Genomic DNA, 5,736 nt, shown 5'->3' with positions numbered 1-5,736 from the left:
TTTTTTTAAGATAACTTTTTTTCATTATACATACCAATCCAAGTCCCCACTCCCTCCCCTCCTCCCATTCCCTCCCACTGTATAGTCTTTTCTTTCACATTTCTTTCCTGTGATCAGGCACATCCTTTGAATCTTACAGAATTCATCTCTTTTTGATGACAGAGTAATATGGAAGAATGTGAGGTAGTTAAGACTACTGTGAATTTCATAATTTCTTTCATTCTTGGGTATTTGGCTAATTATAAATGATAAATTTAGAGATAGGCACTACATTAGAGATCTTCAAGTCTGAACTTCTCCTTTTCTAAACAAGAATGTGTAAGCTTCTTGGATAAGTCAAGAAACTTGCCTAATGTCCTAAGCTAGTTATAGCCATCTGAGGAATGATATCTGGTCGCTTGATTTTTCAGTGCTGGAATCTGTGGCTTTCAAACAGGCTTTCCCATCATGAAAAAAACATTCTATTTTAGGTCCCTTACAGGTTCTGTCTTTATGTTTTTATTGTGAGTGAGATGCATATGTCTCTCTGTGTGTGTATGAGTGTGTGTGTTTGTAAATATGTTTGTCCATACATGCATTTGTGTAAATCAAAAATGTCTTCTACTGTGTGCCATGATGATTTCTGAGTTATATCTTTTGTTGAATGTAGAGTTCATTATTTCAGTGGAATAATATCCCCAATACACACACAAAACAAAACAAAACAACAAAACAGGCTCCTCCTGCATCTTCACCTTTGAGAGTATAGGCCTGATGCCCGGGTTAGCTTTGAGGATGGTGCTGGAGATCTGGTCTGGGATCCTCATGCTTGTTCAGCAGGCACTACCCCCACTGAGTTATCTCTCCACTTCCCACACAGGGGCTTTCCTATCGTCTAATATGTAATACCTTGCCTTGAGTCAAATACAATACTGTGCTCTTTTCCCTAACTGTGGTGGAACAAAGAAATACATAAGACTGACCTAGGTAGCAGCATGAGTCTAGAGAAGTCAAAAGACATTTGGGCTCTCCCATGTTCTGCCTCTCAGCTGTTATCTCCTAACCACTGGGGTTTGTGGGAACAAATTCTATCTTCCCTAGAGGCTAAATAACTCCCTAATGGAAAGTCAGTCACTTAGGAGAAACATTAACTCTTCCAGGCCTCTGGGGTGTCATTATTTTGAAATAATCTCTTTCTAGTCCATTGGCTACAATGATAGAACACAGTATTAAATGGTACCCTTGTGGCCCAGGAGAGTTAATGCACCTCCCATAATACTAAACTTGCTGTAAGTTAGGCATGTTCCTGGCATCCCTCAAAACATCTTATTGGTTTTCTGACCAATAAGCATCATATCAAATTGCCTAATAGTTTATTTTACCTTTTGATTCCTTATTTGGTGTTTTTAGGTAATCTACTTCAATGGTTTTCCCATCTCACAGTACTTAATTCATCAGGGACTCAGAATCCCCTTTGCTGCTTCCAAATATTCTTTCTCCTGCATCCCAAAGTTTTGTATTCCCTGGTTGTCATTTCACTTCCTTGGCCCCAAATATCATCCTCCTTTGTAACAACAACAAAAAAAATGCATCAATACTCAATCCTAATACCAGGGGGTTCTTCCCTAGAACCATTATACTTAGGGTTAAAATAACTCAGTAGTGGTCTAAGTCTTCATATATTGCTTATAAGATATAATTTAAATGAGAAATTTTATTTAATTACACTAAGGAACATAACAATATAAAATTTTAAAAAGTACAAAGGTGATAGAGTAAAATATATGTTCACTATTCTAAGAAACTAGCTACCCACTCATATGCCAACTTTATTATCAATTGTCTATGTAATTTGGGAATGACCTATGACATATTATGTATGCCTTCACAGAAAAGTTAGATTAATATACACATTGCTGGATTACTATATTTCACACAGAAAAATACCTAAATTGGGGATTATTCTACTTTGATACCTATAGCAACATTCTTTTTAACTGATTCATAATTTTCCCTTGAATGGGTTTGCCATGATTTATTCAACTAGTCCCCAAGTGATTTGAAGTTTAGAGATTTCACCTCCAACTCTTGTTTAACTGTATGTTATGACTGTCTGTTTAATATATATTTAGAAATAAAATTGCTGATGCAAAGAATACTTCGGTTTTGAAATTGACAGATACGACAAAATGGCCTTCAATAATTTACATTCAATCACACAATATATTGGGCTATTACACTTCAATGTTGACCATTTCCATTGGTTAAAATTATTTTACATTGAAGAAGTTGATACTTCATGGAGTCCAAGACTCATAGGAACAATTATCTGGCCACTGTGCCGATGCCATTTCCTTCTAGCCTACTCATAGACAGAATTTTAAGTTCTGTGTTTTCCACAGAACAACGCAAACAGCAATGACTTTATAGACACCTTCTTCTTGCTTGCGTAGCCAGAATCAAAGTCCGAGTCACAGAGAGTATGAAGAAATGCAGGTGTGTGAAAACAGTAAACAAAGTAGTAAAAACCAGGGAGAGACAAGCAGTAAAGAGGGCATCTGAGAGCCAGTGTGACTGACTCTGATGTAAGCGTCTCAGTGTCAGTATCCCTGGTAAATTTAGTCACAGGCGGATCTCTGTTACAAACCCACCAATGCTCGCTGGACCTATCATGTTGGAAACATTTATCACAGACTTGAATACAAGGTCTCTTTCTCCCTAGTCCCTTCTCTTTTCCTCTCCTCTCCCTCCCTCTTTCCCTTTTTATCTCTAGCTCATTTTTAGATCATTTTGTTTGAATCAAGATTAGGAATAATCTTGAAAACTGCTGCGAAGACTTTTCTTTCATTATTGAAAAAAATAGAAAAAAAAACTGTTTTCCCATAAAAGAGAGAAAAGTGTCCAGCTCAACACAATAGTCTTTATATCCTCATAAACCACAGTACCACCCAAGATGTTAACAAGCTGGCATGTTTTGAGCATCAAAGATAGAGAGGAAACTGTGTTTACATGTTTGGCACAAAAACTAATGAGGAAAGTCAATTGGCCCTTTGTCTTGAAGGTCTGGAGTGCCCAGCTCTAATGTTTGGTTTCTTCATTGGCACTTGTTCAAGTAATCACTCGTGGCCTGACAAAGCAGCACTTGTGTTCTATTAGTGGCCAGGCTGAACTCTCTGCTTGGGCTGTGTTGTCTCTCAAAAGAGAGCAGCGGCAGAGGGCACACTTATTTGAAAACACTAAATCAGACCATGGTGATCTTTCTCCACCAAAGTAACCTAGAGAACAACAAGAAATGTTCTGAGTCTTACTCCTTTTGTGTGCAGAAGTGCAGGGGGAAGGTGGGCCCAGTGCCTTTGGGGCAATGATTTGGGAAAGGCAGTGACAAATGGGAGCTCTCCAAGAGCTCTTTCCCCTTCTAGTATGGCTGTCACATTAACGTTAACCCCAGCATAATGCACCCCATCGTTCAAGCAGCAAGGAGGCCGCCTGAGCATACAATGGCAAAAACCATCCAGGTGATGACCCCAAAGGTTCTCAGAGGATGCGGACAGTGTCTCTGTAAATAATGCTTGGCAGAAAGAAAAAGTCCTAAAGTGGTCAAAGGACCACATTGTAATTTCATCTTCTCCACTGCTGTCCTTCCTTTCAGCATGTTTCTTATTTGACCATCTTTTTGCGCTTCCATTTAGAGGAAGAAATACTTTGGGGCCATCCTGGCATTTTTTTTATCTGCACAACTTCACAAGTGAATATCCAAACATTTGGCTGCTAATTTCAAAGTTCTAAACCAGAAATGAGGACTCCAAAATCTGGTTGCCTGCAACATTTTTTAAGTGACAGTTTTGGCAGTTTTACCTACAGATCCAGTAAAAATAAAACCTAGGACAGTTTGTTCTTAAACTATTTCTGGTATCAGTTCTGTGGAGAATGTACTGAGCTACACATAATTAAATTTATTTTTTTTTTTTAGTGACTGAAATTTTACATGTTCAAAATGAGAATTTGGGATAGGTTAAGATATGTCCTCGCCTTTGCCAAATCCTTGAAGTTCTCTCTGGCTGCTTGCCTCGCATCGGATCATTTTAGTGAAGCGCGTAAGTGTACGTTCTATGTGTGCAGTGCCTTGGAGGATGTCTACACTGAGAAAATGGGAGAACGCTAAGTGAGACTTATTACTCAGGAAGTCACGGGATGCAGATATTTAGACTTTTTTTTTTACTAAAATGTTCAATATATTTGACTTACAGTGTCCAATACACATTATTTTCTTTCTTTACCAATTACCTAGTTAAATGTTTCATTTTTAGAACCCTTCAGGAAGGGTTCATTTTAGATTTCTGTAACATATTTTACAGAAGCTTCTTGAACTGCCATTGTCCCTGAAGAAAGAAAAGCATTAATTTTGCATATGGGTAAAGCAATTCCACAGTCCCATCCCTGTTGTTAATATTTACTTTTGTGTAATAAGAAATGTTTGCCTGGAGCACAAATGACCTATGGGTGGTGGTGGGGTAATTAAACAAGTGGAAGCTTTTTTTTTTTTTTTTTTTTTTTTAAAAAGGCAATTCCATAAAGCAAAGAGAATCGTCTAAAGCACTAGGCCTTTAGCAAGGAAGTCTCACGGGCAGGTGGTGCCCACAGCCCTCCTTGCTTTAAGAAGGCAGCGGTGCTAAAATAGAATTTTCTTGTTTTTCAATAGGGGCCTCTGTTCTCGGCCTTGAGAATCGGAGAGATGCTCTGCCACCCTCTGCCCCTGTCTTCCAGCCTCTCCAGGACGTGGCAGCGCTCTCCCACCCGCGCGTGCATCCAGTATGGGTCCTTCCTACAGTCTCCTGCTGTGGATAGTCAGCCATTGCTGCTGACTCCCAGAGCCCAGATCACTGCCAAGCAAGGAGCGCATGGGGGCGGGGTGCGAAAGAATGGTGGCCAGCCGCTCTTTCCCAGCAGAGGAGCTGTCTGCAGCCTCCAGTCAGGACGGGCACGCAGCTGCAGCAGAAAGGCCTGCTCCCTCCATCAGCACCACATCCTTACACAGAGAACACGCCCCTCCTCTCACCAGCGGAGGAGGTTTCACTCAGAATCTGTCAAAGGCGAAGTGAAGACTCAGAACCATTATGATTTCCTATAGAAATATATATTTTCTCCATGCATTAAAATGTGTTTACTTCCTATAAACCGCGCACATTTTTAATGCACACAGGATATATTTGTGATGAACTGAACGAATAAACCCATTTGTCATTTACAGTACTATTAATGGGCCAAGTGTGCACATATTAGTACATTACAAGTACATTCTAATATGTACATGTACTACACAGCACAGTATAACTTGCATGAACTGCAAGAACTGTGTGTGTAATGTTGTGCTTCAGAATTAATTCAGTCCCTAAATGGACCTCATGTAACTGGTATCTTCAGATCTCAGGGCTGGGGCTTCATTTACCAAACATGGAGGGAAGATCAAGGCGGACTAAATAGAAAAATGATGAAAGAATATTAGCCTTGGTGGATATCAGTGCATTTCCGTGTTCCTCTTCGGCATAACCATTCTATAGCAACCTTAATATTTTTTTCCCCAGGGGTGAGAACTTAAGCTTGAGACAATAGTTAGGTGGTAGCTGTCTGCTACTTCTCAGTTGCTATCAATGCACAAAACTGGAGGCAGAACCCAGGGTATGTGGTGGGGAAAGAAAGGGGTTAGGGAATCTTGGGTAATTTCTAGGGATGGAACATTTTCATAAAACTGTTCAGATT

At 39.7% G+C, this 5,736-nt stretch overlaps 1 pseudogene; it reads left to right on the top strand.

Annotated features, from left to right (window-relative positions):
• Positions 1 to 5,107, top strand: part of LOC126503503 (actin-related protein 2/3 complex subunit 1A-like) — a 20,579-nt pseudogene extending 15,472 nt beyond the window's left edge.
• The last annotated feature ends 629 nt before the right edge of the window (positions 5,108 to 5,736 follow it).

Source organism: Alexandromys fortis, unplaced genomic scaffold (genome assembly GCF_014885135.2).
Source record: "Alexandromys fortis isolate MF-2015 unplaced genomic scaffold, M_Fortis_MF-2015_v1.1 scaffold_2_1_26212458, whole genome shotgun sequence".
In the NCBI taxonomy this organism is placed as follows: Eukaryota; Metazoa; Chordata; class Mammalia; order Rodentia; family Cricetidae; genus Alexandromys; species Alexandromys fortis.
Note: the sequence above shows the minus strand (reverse complement) of the source record. Positions and strands in the feature narration are given on the sequence as shown.